Here is a 21,197-nt window from a genome sequence, read left to right on the forward strand (position 1 = left end):
AAACAAATACTTTTTAGCATAAGTATGTTCCATGTACTATTTGCTGAATCTGGCAAATATATGTGTATATTTGACCCTTGGCTTAGTGTCACTCTGTCACGCATGGAATTCCTGTTTCAGTGGATAGAGGGAGTTGGGATTTCTCCAGGAACCCCCACCCTGAGTGAATTTCAGCCTGACTCACAGGCCATCTATTAAGTCAGACCCCTCACACATACCTTCCTCATTTGTGCAAGTCCAGCTACAGCCAATTGTAGGTGATGCACTGACATTCAGAAAGAGACTGATTTAATTCTCATTCCCATGGAACTTTTCCTGGCAGCACAGTAAGGAATGAAGCACAGTTGACTGTGGATCTGGAGGCCTGTGGTTCATCTCAGCTTTGTTCCTGACCTGCTGTGTGACCTTGGGTAGGTCGCTTCATCCTCCTGGGCCCTGGTTCTTCTGCTCTGAAAGTCAAGGCATTGAGTGGGATGGTTCCCAATGCCCTTTCCAGATCTGAAACCCAGTGAAACATTGAAAAGTTGGAAGTTATGATGGCCTTAATTTAAAAATTTTTCCATCTGGATGCGAGCTTAGTCATGATTAATGGGAAAAAAAGATGCATTATATTTGTTTCCTAAATGCTTAAAAACATGATTGACTGCAAGAAAGAAAATCCCCAAACCCTAAGGAAACATTAGATTTTGTAGTGTATCCTCTTTCCATTGAGGAAACATTTGCAATCTGTTAGGGGAGAGTAGTGTCTGAATCATTACCACCACTGTGCACCAGGCAAGAATTTTCTCCTGCTGAAGAATGCTTGGGAACAGATGGTGCCCCTGGGCGGCTGTGCAAATTTGAAGTGGGGCTGAGGCCAGGGGACACACACCGTGAAAACAACCATGGAGACAGTGACAGCAAAGGCTTCCTTGTGCCCAGGGCTGGCTTTGTACCCAGGCACTGTTCTGGGCACTTTATACCGATCATCTCCAAGTTCTACAACAACCAGACCCACACCACCATTCATATAACTCCAGCCTGATTTCTTTTTCCCTTCCTGTCAGTAAGGGGACTTGGATCGGGGGATCAGGGAAGTGGAAAGTGGTTCATCTTTTCAGGCTGTAGGAGAGGGACAAAATGATTGTTATCCTTGTTTTAGAGATGAGAAAACCAAGGCTCAGAGGGTTACGTGACTTTCTAGGTCTCTTGCTCTTGAGCAGCAAAGCTGGTGTGAAAACCCAGGACTCCAGCTGTAAAGCCCTCTGGCTGTATCTTCAGCCTGGTCACAGAAAAGGCAAAAATCCAAATGGTCTTCCTGATGTCGACACTTTTATCCCCCAGACCATTAGAAATGGAGAGCTGTGAAGTCAAGAGCTTTAGCCTTGATTACCAGCTCCAGGAGATGAAAGCCGATTTGTATTTCACACATATATTGAATTTCGTGAATCGGACCTGCTGAATGCTTCCATGTAGTGGACTCTGATTGAAGGTAGAGAGCTGCAATTAAACACGATCATCTTTGCGACTCGCAACAGAAATAGAGTGTGCTGGTACGTCTCTCCTGCTGTGTGCACCGTGGATCCTTGACTATAACGTGTAATACCTTTGTATTTACTGGCATGCAGAGTTAATGTTTTGAAACAGTGCACTTGAGGTACGGATAGCTTCATTCTTGAGGACTTCGGAGGGGCAAATAAGCTAGGTTTTCCATTTTGAGGAGGTAACAGAACCCAAAGACAGAGAACATTGGACCAGAACCTAAGTTCTGATCTCACCTTGGACCCTTAGCCTCTCTCCTTGAAAGCGCCCTTTCCACCTCCATGCAGGGCCTTTGCACAAATTGGTCCCTCTGCTTGGGAGCCTCTCACCAGCCCTGCTCTCAGGGCACATAAAGACCTTCATGGGACAGGAAGGGATGAGCCTGGACTGAGGTAGGCATAATCTCTAACCCTGGTTATGGATCCAGATTTCCGTCTTTCTCCTCATTTGAGAGGGGAGCTGACCTGAGTGATCAGGGAAGGCCAGACTGGTTTACTCTGGAGCTGCAAGGGGACCTGCAGGTGCCCAGCAAGGGGAGGTAGGGGAGGAAACGATGCCTGGAGGCTTGGCAAGAGGGTGCTGAGTTCACAGATTTTACCCAGGGATATTAGTCTGTGCAATTGTGAACATGTAACTCCTTATTTTGAATAAAAATTAGGATGGATTTTTCTATCAGATAAAACCTCCTTTAGAAGACCTGATTCCCATGCAAACTGAAAACCCAAGGTGTAAAGTTTGATAGAATAAAAATGATCAAATTCATTCCAAAGTGATTACACCTGACATTGTGGGACAGGCCTGCTAAGTGCTTCACTGGGAGCATCTCATTTAATTCTCACCGCACCTCTGTGAGGCCCAGACTATTGCCCCCATTTTACAGGTGAGAAAATTAGGGCTCAGAGGTTCAAGTAACTTGCCCAAGGTCACACAGCTAAGTAAGCAGTGAGGCCAGGTTTCAAACTCAGGTCTGCTTGGTTCTAAAACTCAGTCACTTTACACTGTCATAAACCAGTTGAGACCAAAAGAGCTTGCTTTGAAAAAAATATGCGGGGCTCTGTTGGGGAGACTCTATAAGAGTCACCATTACAAAATGCTTTTAAGAGTTATGATTTTGCATTTGACCCTTAATACTTTAATTTTAATTCTTAAAACATAAACCATTTTACCAAAGGTGGGAAGGTTTCATCCATGGTAGTGGGACCCTAGGAGGTCATCTGTCCTGTGGGTCCCAACATTCCAGCTCAATGACACTCTTTGAACATCAGATTATTTCTGGGATGGTAGCTGTACTTTCATTTTGTCTCTTGACTCCACGAGTGCAGGGGTTCTTGAGCCCCACTAGCAGGAACGCTGCAGTTGCCCCCACTCCACTGGTGACCCCAGAGGTCAGCCCCTCTGGGACCCCAAAGGTGGGACTGGCTCAGGGGCATGGGATGCCATCTCTAGAGTCACACAGGGAAGAGTGGGAAGAGCTGGCTTTTGGGCCCAGACTCCTGATCCCTGGGCTTGGGGGCTTTTCGCAATGCCTCATGGACGCAAGCACATGAGATGACTAGGGAGAAGCTCCCATTCCTGAGGTCCTATAAAGTTGGGAGCTTATTTTAAGACACAGTGTGATTTCTGTTTGCTGCACTGTCCTTGTTAAACCTCCCTCATGAAGTTGGAGGAGTCAAGAACATTCTCCTGTTGTTGAATCTGGAAAGTCTTAACAGTGGTTATCAGAGGCTTCTAGGCTTTGCTTTTCCATGGTTCAGCCCAGTTCCCATATTTTAGGTGGTGAAGGTGGGGTGATGAGAGGAAGGAGCCTCCAGGAGGAAATGAAGGGGATGATAAAGGGTCTGAGATCCCAGAAACACTAAGAGTACTCAGCTTGGAGAGGACTTGGGGTAGCTGGGCACAGTCATTCCCTTCAAGTACACGAAAGGATGATGCCTGGAAAGAAGAATTGGCTTATTTCTTAGTAGCCATAGAAGGGCTGAACTACGACCAACTGGTAGACCTGATAAGACTTGAGTCCCCTCCCAAGTCAGAGACTCTGTGACTTGCTGTGTGCACGTCTCCGTTCTTACCATTTAATTACTCTGATCTCCTTCAGACTCTCGTGCTCCATAGGGATCCACATATTCTAATGACTGATTTCAAATAATATAAAATAACCAAAGATACTATTACAGGTGGCCCAGGAGCTACAAGACAGCACAATTCAGCTTCTTCATTTTCCTAATAATGAATAAAATCACACGAGCAATTTCCCCTTGAATACATTGTCAGTCAAAGTCCCAACACTTAGAGAACCGCCCCCACCTCCCCACCACATCCTCCAGGTTCTATCTGCAAGTGAGAGGAATCACACTTCTAAGCACAGTTACAGCTGGAGCAAAAGGCTGAGAGCTTGTTTAATTTTTTAAAGAGGGTTATCTGCTTTTGGCTGGTCTAATGAAAACTGGTCTGTGTCTACTTAGGCTGAATCCTTTGCACAATGACACTGCCCCTGTTCTATAATTTCTGCTAATTGCCACTTGAACAAAAGCCACATTATATAGCTTTTCGGCTGCTCTGCAGTCTCAGAGTGGAACTGGCTGGGAGGTCTAAAGCATTCTCATCAGGAAAGTTTCTTCCCCAGCACTGGCTATATGTATCTACACTGCAGAGGCTGAAATCATATTTTCAAACTGCGTCTGACTGAGCATGTTCCATAAAAGAAGAATTTAAATAGAGACCATGGCTTGGCAACTCAAATATTTGTACACTCATGGCATCACCTTTTAACAGTTTTATAGAGTGAGAATAATTGTGACAACAAGTGGAGGTTTCAAAAACTTCTGTTTTTTTCCAGTTGCCTGAATGTTTTGAGATGACCTCACTCCCTTTAGGAACTCACAAGATTACGTTGAAGTTTGGGATGTGCAGGGATAGTCCCAGGTAGTGAAGTGAAAGGGATCTGGCACGAATCTCCCATACATGCTTGATTTGACAGTGACCTCCTTAATGTTCCCTGTCTGTCTAGGGACCCCCTGAGTGGGCTCAGACAATTATGCATGCCCAGGAATCTCCCGTGCTTGGGGTCTCTAAAACACAGAGGGATGGGATTGTAGTGCTGGGAGGGGACCTTGGAGCCATTTCAGTCCAGTCACTCAGACATCCATTTTGAAAACCTAATTTCAACATCCTCAGACTGGATCATAGGCTGGTCACCTTTGAGTATCTGATAAGAACTATGAAAACTTTTCCCAGTTTTAGGTACTTCACAGACATGCTGAAACCTAGACAGAGACCGGCTCAACTCCTCCACCACCCCATGGAGCACACTTTAGGAAAACCTGGCTGAGAGCTGGCTGGTTAGCTCAGTTGCTTAGAGTGCGGTGTTGTAAGACCAAGTTCAAGGGTTTGGATCCCCACACTGGGCAGCCACCAGAAGAAAAAAGCAAAAACAGAAAAACTGATCTAAATGAGAGGGTCTCATGGTGACCTGGCTGGGTGGGCTGATGCAGACTTTATTTTTATCTCACAGAGCCATAACCATTAAAAACAAACAAAAAAATTAGAGGTTTTGAGATAGGGTTTCCAATTTTTAATTTTGTTGGGTAAAGATATAAAAATAATATCACCAACATTCCATAAAAGAAAAGACATTTTAATACGGCAAGAGTAGGAAGGGCATACTCTTGGCGTAAAAAAGAAGCCTTTGACTGAGCAGGTTTGCTTTTATGAAAAATAGATTGATTTGTCCTATTTTTAAAAATTTACCAAAACTTTCTCAAGCATTAGGCCTCGTGTTTGGTAACCACAGTTGTAAGGACTTTAGCCATCTTTCTTTCTTTCTTTGCCAAACAGTGTAGAAGCTACACAGAGAAACTTTTGTCTAAGGAACAATGGGCAGGCAAGATGGAAGAGGCCAGGGGCACAGCATGAAGGATTTAGGAAAAGGGGACTCAAATTCCTGGTACGGCATCTCTGCCATGACCCCACCCCACCCTTTCCTCGGTGTCTGTGTAACTTCTTCCTGTTAACAGGCAGTGAACGGAAACTTAACTCCTCCTGAGACTGAATTTTGAGGTGGCTGTGGTTGTCATAAAGTCCTCACGGTGAACTTGAACCCAACATCTACCCATCGTTGCTAGTTCTACCCTCTCCAGCCACAGGAAACACATTTAATTCCCTTCCCTCACGACAGCCCTTAACAGACTTGAAGACAGCCAACCCGTCCTTCCTTCCACTCTCTTGCCCTTCACGATGGGAAATACTTCTAATCTTTTTGTAATTTCAAGGCAGCTTATCATCTTGGTTGTGGTGCCCTGGGATTCAGTCCAATTTGTCTTAAAACATGGTGTGTGAAACCGAACTCTGGACCTGGAGAGACCTAGCTAACAAAATTCACTAATAAAATATAAGTAAATTTAATCCATCAATATGCTAGAGGAGAGGGGAATTGCTCTCTCTTGTTCTGGATGTTGTTTTTTGTTTTGTTTTTAAGTAAAAACAGTCTGATATTAAGTTAGTATTTTTTTTTTAAACTCAAATCAAACTCGTAACTAAGACCCAGTAAAGTTTTATTCTTGGGTTGCAGATCAGGTGGTGGCCCCATTCCATAAACATGCTCATTCCTCCCTTTTTTCCTACCCTCTTTCTGCCTTTACCACCCCCACTATCTAAACCTATCTCTCATGAAGACAGCATCACCTTAATACAAAACAAAGACTTTACAGAAAATAAAACAAATCTACAATTCAATAAGTTTCATGGTTAAAGATGCAAAAATCCTTAACAAAATATTAATAAATTTAATCCATCAATAGGTAAAAAAGGATAATACATCATGACCAAGTGGGTTTATCCCAGGAATATAATATTAGTTTAACATTAAAAATCAATCAGAGTAAATTATCATTTTGGTAGAATAAAGTAGAAAAACAATATGATCATTTCAGTAGATGCAGAAAAAGTATTTGAAAAAATTCGACACCCATGTATTGTTTTAAAAAAAAAACAACTCACAGATAACTTGGAATAGAAGGAAACCTCAATTTGTTAATCTATAGTTTGGCATCTATAGAAGTTGTGCATTTAACATCATAAATAGTGGTGAAAGGCTAGATAATTTTCTTATAAGATCAAGAGCAAAGCAAGGATTTTTGCTCTCACCACTCCTATTCAACATTGTAACGGAGGTCTTAGCTGGTATAATAACACAATAAGAAATAAAAAGCATCAGAGTGTAAAGGAAGAAGTAAAACCAGCTTTATTAGCAGACATGACTGTATATACAGAAAATTCGAAGGAATTAACAAAAACTGCTAGAACAAATAGCAAAAGGTCAATATTCAAAAATCAACTATTTCTATACATTACCAGTGAACAATTATAAACTAAATTTTAAAAACCTTTTATGATGCAATAAAAATGCTAAATACATAGGAACAAATAATGAAATATTCACGAGACCTGTTTAGTGAGCACCTCAGAATATGGCTGAGAGATTAAAGAAACTGTAAATAAATGGAGAGATATACCATGCTCATGGATAAGAAAACTCATTATTGTTAAGATGTCAATTCTCCCCCAGATATATCTGCTGGCTGAGTGTAATCACAATCAAAATCTTACAGGCATTTTTTTTTTTTTAGAAATTGACAAGTCAAAAGAATTAAAATGCACATACACAAAGTTGGAGAACTTAACATTATCTAATTTCAAGACTTACCATAAGCTTATGGTAAGCAAGACAGTATAATATCAGCATAAATATAGACAAATGTAGATCAGTGGAACAGAATAGAGTCCAGAAATATACCCACATATATATGGACAATGATATTTGACAAAGATTCTAAGATAATTCAGTGGGGTAAGCATAGTCTTTTCAACAAGTGGTGTTAGAACAACTTGATATTCACGTGGAAAAAAATGTACTTTGACCGTGACCTCATACCACACACAAATATTAACTCAAAATGGATCATAGACCTAAATGTAAAAGTTAAAACTATAAGACTTCTAGAAAAAATTGGGAGAAAATCTTTGTGATTTGAGGATAGGAAAAATTTCAAACCCATAAACATATATGTATTTTTAATGTTATTATATATTTGTAACACTCATAGACAAAGGTTTTATATTCAGAATTACAAAGAACTACAACTCAATAATAAAAAGACAAACAACTTAATTTTTAAAATATACAAAAAGATATTTAACACAAGAGGATATATGAATGGCCAGTAAATGTATGAGAAGAAGCTCAGTACCAGTAGTCACCCGAGAAATGCAAATTAAAATCACAAGATAGTCACTCATGCACCAGAGTGGCTAAATTAAAAACACTTACAATATTAAGTATTGTTGAAAATGTGGGATCAACCAGAAATCTCACATATTACTGCTGGAAGTGAAAAATGGTACAATCACTTTATAAAACATCTTGGCAGTTTCTTCTAAAGTTAAACATACATTTACCATATGGCCCCAAATTTCACTCCTAGGTGTCTATGCAAAGGAGGTGAAAACAAGGTGACCTGTACAAGAACTTTTATTGAAGCTTTATTCATACTAGTTTGTTTATCAAAGGGGAATGGATAAAGACCTAGTGCTATATCCATACAAAGGAATACTTGTTCAGCAATAAAAAGATATGAACTGCTGATACATGCAGCATGGACGACACTGAACAAAAGAAGCCAGACACAAAAGAGTACCTCACATGTGATTCCATTTATATGAATTTCTAGAATAGGCAAAACTAATAGATAGTGACAGACAGCAGATCAGTTGTTGCCTGGGGCTGGGGGTTGGGGTGGGGACTTATTGCAAAGTGACACTAGGAAACTTTGAGGTGAAGAAAACATTCTATATTTTGATTTTGACAGGGGTTATATGAGTGTATACATTTATAAAAATTCCTTCAACAGTACACTTAATAGGAGTGTATTTTGTTATATGTAAATTATACCTTGATAAAGGTGCAAAAAAACTTATACCTCCCATATCTCATTTCATCTGGGCTCTTGTTCTAGGAGGGGGTAGTAAATGGTTAACTCAGTGAATCAATATGAAACTCAAAAGACTACAACGTGCAGAGTTTCAGGAACATTCTCTGGCTGTGCAGGAAGTGTAGTTAGGGTGTCTCATTTGCCTGGGATGGTCCTGTTTTACACCAGTTGTCTCTGCCTTACTTTAATAGTGCTCTGTTTCACTCTCTCAGCTGTTTCTGGTTTGGACAATAAGTTACCTGGCTGTCCCTTTGTCCAGGCTCCTTCCTTAAGGTGCTAAGAAATTAGGTCCTGAAGAGTGTGATGTGCTGTGGGCTGCTGACAGCTCCTGGACGCCCTTATTCACTAGCCAGGACTGTTGCTCCTCTTCCTCCTCCGTCTGAACTGTTAGTGTTTATTGAACGCTGACCAGGTTCACACGTGCTAAGTTCTTTACATGGGTTAATATTATTTAGTCCTCAACTCAGTCCTCTCAGGCAGGTACTCCCACTTTAGAGATGAGGATTTTAAAGTTTAGAGAGGCTAAATAAGTGCCTGCAATCATCACTCAGCGAGTGCATGCATGTGATTGTGCCTGTGTGTGCCGTGTGTGCACGCATTCCCTACCACTCAGTATATAACCACGTACCCTTTGTTCAGACAGAAATGCACTTTGATTTGCTGCAATCATAAGGATGTTTTTTTTTTTTTTAATTTTATTTTGTCGATATACATTGTGGCTGATTATTGCTCCCCATCACCAAAACCTCCCTCCCTTCTCCCTCCCCCCCTCCCCCCCAACAATGTCCTTTCTGTTTGCTTGTAGTATCAACTTCAAGTAATTGTGGTTGTTATATCTTCTTCCCCCCCCCCCCGGTTGTGTGTGTGTGTGTGTGTGTGTGAATTTATATATTAATTTTTAGCTCCCACCAATAAGTGAGAACATGTGGTATTTCTCTTTCTGTGCCTGACTTGTTTCACTTAATATAATTCTCTCAAGGTCCATCCATGTTGTTGCAAATGGCAGTATTTCATTCGTTTTTATAGCTGAGTAGTATTCCATTGTGTAGATGTACCACATTTTCCGTATCCACTCATCTGATGATGGACATTTGGGCTGGTTCCAACCCTTGGCTTTTGTAAAGAGTGCTGCGATGAACATTGGGGAACAGGTATACCTTCGACTTGATGATTTCCATTCCTCTGGGTATATTCCCAACAGTGGGATAGCTGGGTTGTATGGTGTTTTTTAAGCAAAATGATCTGGCTCAGCATAGCAGTAACAGTGACATCATGATGACCTCTGGGTACACACCCTGATCAACGAGGTTCCCCTGGGGTCGGAAGTTCAGTGATTCAGTGCGCTGGGCTGCTGGGGCCCAGGCCAAGATAAGGATGGATGTGGGGCTGTGTGGAGGCACAGGATCAAAGAGTTGAGACAGATTCATATAGCAAGGATCGGAAGCCCATGGGGCTGTGCAGCTAAAGTGAAAAATAGGGAATCTCAGGGTCTTTCTTTCTTTTTTTGATGTTTTTGCTATTTTGTTTGTTTGCCTTTTCCTCATTAGGCTACCACGTTGATTCCCCCATGTGGGTCCCCATGCAGATGACCTGAGCTGTTTACTGAGATGCCTGCGGTGCCCATGCAGGACACCATGGTCTTGTGAGCAGCAGCTTCCTTGCGTTCCTGTCCTCCTCCCAGGAGGACAATTTCCCCTTTGGGAGGGAAGTCCTGCACGCTGGCTGAAGAGAGGAGTGGGGACTCGATGACCTGCTGGCTCAGCTCCACTGAGAACTCAGTGAGCACATCTCTCGAATGCCCAGGCATACTGGACAGATGGACACTCACTGCAAATGACCCCCAGCCTAGTGGCCCTGCCAGTGTCCTCCAGAGAGTGAGGATGGAGTTGGTTTTAGGAGGTTTCTGGACACAGGTGCACATGGTGAAAAAGTCACTCCCTTTTCACTTTTCTTTCAAATATTCTGATTGAGTTAAGGAGAAAGGCTCAGTTTGTGCTGACATGTCTTTAACACCTTTCTAACATTCCTTAATGCCATTTTGTTTGTTTTAGTTTTTATTTTATTGGTTGATTAATTATACATATTTGTGGGGTACAGAGTTGACTATCGGTATTTGTGTACAATATGCGATGATCAGATCAGGATAATTAGCATATTCATCATTGCAAACGTCGTCATTCTTTGTGTCCATTAACCAAGTCATCCCTTACCCCCCTTCCCTTTCCAACCTCTGTAACCTCAGTTCTGTTCTTTTCTTCTGAAAGTTCAATGTATTACTGTGACTGTTCTTTCTTCTTTCTTTTATTTATTTTTCTAGCTCCTACTTTTAAACAAAGGGAGCAGTCCTTAGTTCAGAGCGCTCTTCAGGTATGGCCATCTAGTTGCATTTAGTTTTATTTGTGTGGCTACCTTAATGGTTAATAAAGCCACTTTACAAAATTATAAAGTTTTTTAAAAGTTATAAAAATAGTGGTACTATATTAGAAAAAATTTAAAAATATAAAATAATGGAAAGTGTAATCACCCATTTTACTACCCACTGTAATGTTTTGATGCCTTTTTTCTTTTAAATTCAAAAATCGAAATCATATTTCTTGTATTTTTCTGACTTTTTCCCACTAATATAATTACATATCTATTTATGTATTATCACAAATGACTTGTACACATGGTATTAAAGACATTTCTTTTTTATTATAAAAATAAAACATAGATAGTTCAAATAAGAAAATAAGAATAAAAGAAGTAAAAATAATACTTCTTACAATTAATTAGAGAATGTTACCATTAGGATTTTAATGTATTCCTTTTTCTTTTTATTCTTGTTTCTTACATGTGTGTTCAAAATACATTTAATTTTTAAAAAATTGAATCACACAATTTTATAGTACAGTTTTCCTGATTGCCTAATATTTTATTCTATTATATATTTTATGTGTATGTACCATAAATTACTTAACCATTTTTCTATTATGGTGGCTTTGGACTTTGGGTTATTTTGTGTTTTCTGTATATAGGTTGCTATAAATATTATTTCAGTAAGAAACTCTGTAAACAAAGCAGTTTTAAAATTTCAGATTATTTGTTTGGGTTGGAGCCCCCAAAGGAATTGTTAAGCCTCTTGTGTGTATTACTAAATTGTTTGCTAAAAGGGATGTACTAATTTATTTTCCCATGAGCAAAAGATGAAAGTTTATCACACCCTCTTCAGCATGTAGTACGATTATTTATGAGATTTTTACTCATTTGATGGGCAAAAAGTCTCATTTTTGGTTTTCCAATTTGCATTTTTTAAGGACTGCTATGACTGACCCTTTTCCTTATGTCTGTATAGCTCGTCTGATCTTATTGATGCTAGTAGTATGGGTCTTTGGTGGGATTTTCATGTCAGGAGCTCGAGGTTTGTCTTAATTGCTACTTGTTGGAAAAGTGAGGTCTTAGGAAGATCCCACGAGGGCACGGAGCTGCCTTTGGCTTTGACGCATTTCATGTCACCAGGAGATGGCCCTTACCTTAGCAATGGCCTGTTCACCTAGAATCTCAAAAGCCAGAAAGTCCAAACCATAATTCTTTGGTGCCCTAAGAATGAGAAATAGTAGAACTGAGAACAAGGGGTAAGTGAACAAGAGAGGCTGATACGCAGGATGTTGAAGACTTACCAAAGCAAAACAAAACAAAATCCCCTGCAACAGAAAAAAAATTCAATATTCCAGGATATGTCAGGATTGGTTCAGGTTCACCTCAAAGCACAGCATATTTTAAGGAGACATAGTAGGACTGGAATGTGCGTAGACAGATCTGGATTAGAATCCTGACACTCCCACCATGGAGCTGTGTAAACCTGGGCAGGTTATTCGACTTGAACCCAGTCTTTCCATCTGTAAAATGGGCTAATGTACCTTTCTTCTCAGGACTTTGGATAATTAAGTGACATGGTGTTCAGTAAGTGGATAAAACCAAGGCTGGCACATGTAGGCATTCAATAAACAAGAGCTTTAAAAAAATTCCAGATCTAGGATGTGGTATTAATGATAAGAGTGATGAAAGGAAGGGACGATACGTTTTGAAGTGTGTTCTGAATTACTGGGGGAAAAAAAAGAGTGAAGTGTACCTTTTGTACTTTCAGTATAAATATCTTTATTGTATTTCAATACTTCAACAGATTGGTGAGACACAGATATTAGTATTTTATATTCTCAGGAGTATTTAGTTTCCCCATCACTGATGAAGGTAGGCATTTCCATATTTACTACAAATCTACTGGAATTTTCTGGAGATGGTTTATCACGACTGAGCATAATAGTATTTTGTTTTCTTGAAACCCCAAAGTAAATCATTTTTTAAAAATCTTATCTTTTTAATAATTCAACAGACCAAAGTTGTGCTCTTAGATTGCTTTTATCAGTGGTTGGTTTTCTGTAAGTGGGAAGATGGTATTTCCTTCTTGGGCACAAGTGGGGACAGTCAATTTTGTACCCCATGAATAAGCATAACCAATAAAATTTAGAAAAAACCATGGTATTTCCTTCTTACCATATCCTTCCTCCCTCCACGCTCATGCACTTACTTCCTGAGAGCTCACTGCAGTCAGAATAACAAAGGGACACTTGGTGATGCCACTCGAGGCAGAACAAGAGGCTCAGGAGACGAGCTGAGGGTTGGCCATCCAGCAGTGTTAAAATCTGTCCAAGTGTGTGGCCGATGTGCCAACCACAGCTTCCAAAGAGCCCCTCACCTGCTCGGTCTCCTTCCTTCCCATCCAGAATGGAAACAGATGGAAAGGGCTGAGGACTGACCATTGTATGTACTGGAGGCTGGAAAGATGGAGGGGTGGGGTCCAGAGGGGGGAGAGAGGAGGCGTTTAGTTTCCACTGACTGTAAGTGTGTGTAGGGGGAGGGTGAGAGCGCAGCCCATGTCCCCTGGAGAGCTGGGCCTTAAGCTGAAGGAAATGGAGGGGCCTGTGTTAACCCCATGCCTGCCTGGCTGCTCTGTGGTGGGAGGCCTGGCTGGAATCTCAGGGTCAGGATTCCTCCCTGTGTGTGACAGGCCAACCATCAGTGGGGCATTAGTGGTGAATAGCACCACCAGAATGGAGTGGCTCCAGGGTTAAGGTTTGGCAGACTCATAGGATTCATTCAACTGACATTGTTTGGGGCCCTGCTATGTGCCGAACCCTGTGCTGCAGGCTGGGGACACAGGAGGCAGGACCTGGTGCAGGCATGGATGGAGACACACATTTCAAGCACAGAAAAGGGAGGCAGCAGAGAGGTGTGCGCCGAGGACCAGGGAGGCTACCAAGAGGATGATGGCTCAGAAGTCTGGCTGGATCCAGCGAGTCTTCAAGGATGAAATGCAGTTTCCCAAGCAGTGTGGGGGGGCGTGGAACTCACTTCTCACTTTGGTTTTGTAGAGCCTAATGGATGAGGACTCTGGCTTTGGAAACAGATGGAGCCAGGTTAGAATCCTGGGGAGGGCTCTGCTGCTAACTGTATGATCTTGAGAAAATGACTCCACCCCTCCAAACCTCAGTTTCCTCCCCCGTAAGTTGGGAGAATAATACTCCCTACCTTGTAGGGTTGTTTCAAAGACTCTGTGTGGAAGTCGAAGAGCAGTGCGGGGCACACAGTAGCAGTTACACTGGTGTTCATATGGTGTGATAAATACAGTATCTCGTACGATTGATGAAACAGTTGTGGCTCTGATTCTGCCACAAACCAGACAAGTTGCTTCACTGTTTGGGGTCTGACTCCTCATCTGTAAAATGGGCACATTGGACTCAAGGACCTCCAAGCCTCCTTCCAGCTTGAACATCCCATGCCGTGCTACTTTGCAGCACCGATTGTCTTACTTGAAGCTTATAAATGTGACTTGAGGGATCATCACGAGCTTGCTGTCCACTTAAATACTCCATGATCATAAACATGGTGCTTTTTTTAAAGGTTTCTTAAGATGTGAAACTTCGCTTTTAAAACATCTTTTACGTGACTGAAAAGGATGGGAGGCTTTGGACTTGAGGAGTCTGCTATAGATCTATATTTTCCTGTCGGACACAGGCAAAATGGTTCTTTCTGGCACCCAGAGCTGCAGGTGTTGGGGAGAAGAGCAGAAACGTGGCTTTCTTGGAGGAGCTGGCTGTTCCTGCGTGAGAATCTACACACATACTTTGAGTAGCAGCAGGTGTCCCCTCTTCTCTGCACTATGAGGGACATGGTTCTCTGCTCCCTAGCTTTCTGCCCCAGCCCACTTACCTGCCTTTTAGTTCAAAGTGTAGGTGTTTCAGGCTATACAGAACTATCCTGTGGTCCATGGGCATTACCAATTCAAATTTCTTTGTTCCTGGCCATGCGTCTTCAAGGAGAGATCCTACCGCCAAATGCTTTCCAAAGAAGCAATCTCAGTAAATGAATTATGCTCTAATAAAAAAAAAATTGATGGAGAATAATATCTGAATTAGGAGATCTGAGGAAGCACCCAAAAAGGAGAATAAACAAGTTCTAATGGTGGCTATTGTTCAGGGACCACCTTTCCCAGGTCCTCCATCAGCAGACACAGAGCGTGAGGGCCTTTGTCTGAATGTTCTGAGTCACCGACGGGGCTTCCACTATGTTTGTAGGTGGATGAAAAATGCATTCTATTAACGACTGTTCTTAGACTTTATTAAAATTGATACCGCTTTCCTCTTAATGAGAACAAAAAATGGCCCCAAATTTGCATCTGTTCGCATGAAGCAGACGGTATCAAGGATTGGGAATGAAACAGATGAAATTTTTTTCTTATCCCAGCATTCACGTTTTGATCTTGAGGACTTCTTAGGGCCCCGTTCTTCCTTCCCTCCTCCCAGCCACTGATTTTACTGTGCAATGAGATCATACAAGTTTTTCTGTCTTGGAAAAGGAGTCGTTGCCCTGACATCTGGAGCTGCCTGGGGGTCTCCAGGACATCCTCTAAGTCCCTAGGTAAGTTGAGTTGAAGAACTCTGCAGTGGGTGAGAAAATATCCTGCCATCCCCCAGGATGCAATTTTGCATAAATGGCTACTGAAGACTCCTACACAGAAGCAAGAAGAGGAGACACTTCTACCTGCTGGCAGCCATGTTGGCACAGCCCGTGGCATTGGGCTCACCTGGATTTTCGGGTTATTCTGATACTGCATCTCTTGGTTTTCAGTAAAAGAAAGAGGGAACAAGGAGAAACCCACCAAAATCCCTAAAGCCTTTTTGACACCCATAATGTCCCATTTGTGCCAACCAGAATCTAACGCCAGTGATCTGCTCAACAGCCAGGTGATGACATGCTTTTTGGGTACGATATATACACTAGGCCATTAGTCCGCAAGCAGCAGTTGTCAGCTTTATTCCCATTTAGAGTAATTTTCTCACTAATATAGCATATTCTTCAGGGATAAAGTGCATTTTCCAGCCAGATATTTCCCCTAATAGTGAAGGTGGTTTAATGATCGAATTTCAGACAAGGAAGGTAAGCCTCCGATTGCCGCTAGTTGTATATTGAAGCTACCAGAAATGAAAAGGCTTATTTTAATACACATTCACATGAACAGGCAAAAACCTCTCCCTTCCAGATTAATGAAGCTCATTTGAAGGGAAACTCAGGCACAAATTTAAGAGCTAAGTAAGGTACTTAGAACCTCTCGGTGCAAAGCCACATATTGGTATATAGTTTTGAACTGTGCTGATGGATGTGGGGTTTTAATAGGGGGAGTGATGACCAGTGAACTACAGGAAGGCAGGTGTCTGCAGGCCCACCCTCCCTCAAATGACAACGTATGATTTTGTTCCCCCTCCATGTGTAGGCCTTGGATATTCAAATCAATTAAACAATTAATTCCCACCCTGCAAACTTGCATGTCAAGCTTCAGCCTGTGGCCAATTTATTTGGTTGAATTATAACCGCCCTGAAAAGCAACGGTTCCTAATGGAAAAGCTGACGGAGCCTTAAGTACATGTGGTGAGTGGAGCTGCTATAATTAACTCTGCTATGGATTACCCCCCCATTAATATTTTAAAGATTTTTAATTAAAATAATTACGTGAATTTATGAAAAATACTCAAGCACATAAAGTATTTCTACAGTGCCCCCGTCTCAGTGGTTCCTTCCCTGGTTGTCACTTGGGTGTGGGTTTCTACGCTGGCCATTTCCACCCTGGTCTTCCTGGGGGTGGAGGCAGGAAGTTTATTTCGGAAACTGAGACTCCCTTCTCCCTTTACCTCTGCAATCTTGGTATTAGGAACTGCAAGTCCACAGCCAGGCTTATTGTCGACACGGATGGTTCTGTTCTTTTCTGTCTGTCCTCTCCTCGTGTTTCCCTGTCCCTGCCTTCATGCCTTTTATTCTTTGGGGTGACACTCCACAGACAAAGGCCTTCCCTTTTTTCCTTCTTCACGTTGTTTACTGAAGTTCCGAGGCCGTGTAGTGCAGGGGTCAGCAAACTTTCTCTGTAAAGGGTCAGATAGGAAACATTTTATGTGTTGTGGGCCGTCCGGTCTCTGTTGCCCCTATCAACCATTGTAACAGGAAAGCTGCTGTAGACACGATGTGACAGAGCACGGTTGTGTCCCAACACGACTTTATTTATGGATACGGACGTTTGAATTGCATATCAGTTTTACGTGTTACAAAACATGCTTTGTTTTATTTTTGGGGGGGAAACATTTACAAATACAAAATCTATTCTTAGCTTACCTGTCATTACAAAACATGCAGCAGGCTGGATTTGACCTATGGGCCATAGTTTGCAGACCTCGGGTGTCATAGTTTGATTGAGAGCAGGGCTGTTCATCTGGAGTCAGACTTCGTGGGTTCCTGTTCTGGCTCTTGCAACTTTCTAGCTGTGTGACTGTGGACAGGAATCAGCCCTCTCTGTGCCTCAGCCTCCCCATGTATAACATGGAGATGGTGATAATGGTGCCTCCCTTACAGTCTGGTTGTGATGATTCATGACAAGCATGTAGCACAGTGCTAGGCACACCATAGAAAACAATGTTCATGCTCACTAAAGGGACATCAGGCTTAAACTAGAACATTCATGGGTCAATCTGGCCCCAGGGAACCTGATGCCCTAGGGATGAGTATTGCATTTATTGGCATCAGCATGGTGGGCCCTGGAAGGCTTTGCTTCTCCATGTGTTCCAATTCTGCAGTTGTTGAATATGCCCTGAACACAGGCTATGCAGTCGTGAGCTGACATCACCTGGGCGTTCCTTGGAAGAAAGGGCCAGGTCCTTTTATTTTGGGGACCAGCCCCGCTTTGTTGAGCATTGCTGGTGCAGTGGGTATATGGTGGCCCATTTATTCTCCTCACCAACCCTATGCAGGAGGATGTGTAAGCCTCATGTCGTACACAGGAAATAAACTTGGAGAGGTTAATACTGATTCCATTTGATCGCAAATAACTCAGTAATCTGAACCAAGGTCTTCCTGATTCCAAAACCCAAACTTCTGCCATTCTCTTTATGACTGTTGTTTATCATCTGTACTATTGCCTATTTAATATTTCAAAAATAAAGTTGCTATTTTTACTTAGTTTCTTTTTTAAAAGATTTCCTTTAAAAGCAAATTTATTTTGTACTATGGATTTGATGTGCTATTTATATTTTTACTGATAAACATTAAAATAAAGTAAAAATGAGTTCATAACGTGTACCATGGAAAATCATCTTAAGGATGGTGAGTCATATATGTCTGCTTTTCAGAAAATATTGCTCTAAACTTTTTGTCCCCCCAGCTAAATATGGCCAGAGGCTTGGCATCGGTGGGCCCTTGGGATGGCCTGGCCTTTCCTATGGCCTTGGGTACCATTTCCAACTCCTGTCTGTCTCTGTGCTGGCAGCAGCCCTTATTAGATGACTTCCTCCCATCTCTTCCCTGGCTTGCCCCAAAGCCAGCTTCTGCAGCTGCCAGTTAGATCAGTTCCCTGGTCACAGGCTGACTCTAAAGCTGGTCTTACATCCTTCGTGCCCCTCCCACTCGCACCCCATACAGGTGCATTCTCGACTTCTGAGTGCCTTGGTAAATGTCCATTCTTTGTCCCACCTGTTCAACAGCTCAGTTCTGTGGAAGGATTTCAAGCCTCACTGAGACCTGCATTCTGATCCCAGCTGGGCCTCTTGCCAGCTGTGTGGTTTCCTTCACACAGCTGGACCCACTCTCAGCCTCATCTGCTTACCTGCAAAATGTGGGTGTTAATAAAACTGGTCTTTCAGGGATAGCATGAGGATGTACATGAGAAAGGCCTTGACAGTGCTCTCTAAGTAAGAGGAGGTGCACCTGTTAGGAGCAGAGGTGCTGGAGACAGACCCCCAGGTCTGACCAACTCACCCTCCACTGCCTCTTCCTGGAGCTGTAAACCTGGCAGGTGATAATGTTGATGACAGCCTTAAGGTGGAATTATGGATTCCCTTGTGACCTCCTCTGTCTGCAAAGAGGTACTTCTTTGGCTAAGCATGGCTCCCCTTTGGACACATCCACAAATTGTCTCTTTGCCCGGTACCCCGGAGACGTCTAAGTGCCAAGGTTTAGCTGCCCACCTGCTTAAAAGAGTGGGTGGGGCTTCCCTGCGCTGTCCCAGATGGGCCAGGCCCCAGCCCAGTGCTACCATTGACTTGTACTTGAATCCAACTCATCTTGATTTTATGAGAACCATCCCCGAAAATCCGCATGCTCAAAGACGACACCAGGGAACCATGGAGCGTGCACATCATTTGAATAATCAGCCATTTAGTGACATGTCTAGCCTGGTTTAATGACTGAATCAGTGAAAGTATGACCCCGAATGCCGGTTAACTTTTAAAATAGCTGCGCCCACTGTATGACACAGCCAACAGGAAGCCATTAAGGCCCTCGCAATTACCACTTCCATCCATCGGCGAAGTCCCTATTTTATTTTAATCTGCGTAAGTGCATTTTCTGCGCGAGGTTAAAATATAAATCCCTTCTCCTGAACAAGACTGGTTTTCTGGCTGACTTGAGAGCACAATTTACAACTGATTTAATTTGTTCTTCACAAACATTCCTAATGACATTACCCCGGTGCACATACAGACCGCCTCCCCTTATTCCATTAACTCCCAAATCGGGTTTAAAGACCATATTGATGCTAGATGTTATTACGGGTGATTATCAAAACAACAGACAATGCGGCAAAGTGTTTACTAACTGGTTTATATATAATTTCTGTAATAACGACAACAGATGGTAATGCTACAAACACTAAATCACGCTTTTCGCCGCTGAAACAAATTGGCAGGCTGCAGTACAGAAATGGTGTACGTAGCTACATACAGATGCTCAGTCATCAGCTATAGTGTTCATCTTATTAGGAAATGGGTCTGTTACCGCTATTACAGGTAATCTTTCCATTTACAATTACAAATGTATATTTTCAATGAAAATGGTTTTCCGCAGCTAAGCTGCCTGAAAGATATTTCTCCCCTCTAATTACTGCCCTGGTGAATGCGTGCCCTGGCCATGCCACACGCAGGGGTGTGTTTGTCCTAGTTAATGGTGGCGGCTGCATTTCAGTGGCTCAGAGATGGGTCTCCTCTCCAAGACCCTCCACCTCTCAATGGAAAGGCCACGATGCAGCCCCAGGTGGTGGGTTCCTCAGAACTTCAAAAGTGGGGTGCAAACAGGGTGCAAAGCCGCTGAGTGTGGATAGGAACGTTCCTAATGCCCGTGTCCGGCACCTTCAATTCTCCAATCCCCTGAGAAGGAGAGAGTATTAGATTTGGGACAGACACCCCACCCCTCACCCTTATCATGGATAAGTTCCACTTTACCTTCTGAAGATGAGAGCTGCAGTCTGCTGGGCTGCTGGAGGAAGGGCCTTGCCCAGATCACAGAGTGGCTGATCTTGGACACCTGTGCAGGCCCTGATTGGGAACTCAATGTTTCTTTTGCCCCACAGGGTACCTCTCTCCCATGCCCGGCTCTATGGGTGCTACACCAGAGCATCCAACACTGAGAAAGATGGCAGCAGCCCGATTCTCAGTGACTGTGTTATCAGTACCATGCATGGATTTTCTCATTGAATCTGCAGACACCCAATGAGGGTACCGTCGTCAGCCCCGCCTCACAGATGAGGAACTCAGGCATCAGCACCGTGATGTCCCTTGCCCCTGATCCGGTGGTTTGTAGGCAGTACTGGGTTTGAACTCCGGCTGTCGACTGAATGCAAAGCCTCTGGGCTTACCTACTTAACTATATTGCCTTTCCAGAGTAGGGCGTTGGAGCCTAAGTTCTCTTAGGAAAAACAACAGCAGAGTTGACCATGGGGACCCAAGGGCAGAGAGTGTGGTGGGTATTTCTGTGCCTCGTAGAGCTCCCAGGCTTCAGCTCCTTGGCCTTCAGTATCCTCATCAAGATGTCAGCTGATGCCTGGGTGCAGAAGCCACATGACAGCTGGCAGGAAGAGTGGTGGCATGGATGCTATGGGATGGGGACTGCGAGTTGAAGCATTTGGCTGTGCTGCTTACCAAACAGGGGACCCCCAAGCGTTCTTCCTTTCAGTGCTTCGGGGCCTCATCTGCAGGGGGGAGGGTTATCATCATCTCTGCCTCCTAACAGCAGCTCAGGGTGGTGGTGGGGACCTGCTAGTTCATGCACATGGGGAACGAGAACAGGGCCCAGCACCGAGGAGGAGCTCAGTGAGTGTCAGCTCCATTCACTGCAGCC

Source organism: Cynocephalus volans, chromosome 7, assembly GCF_027409185.1.
Source record: "Cynocephalus volans isolate mCynVol1 chromosome 7, mCynVol1.pri, whole genome shotgun sequence".
In the NCBI taxonomy this organism is placed as follows: Eukaryota; Metazoa; Chordata; class Mammalia; order Dermoptera; family Cynocephalidae; genus Cynocephalus; species Cynocephalus volans.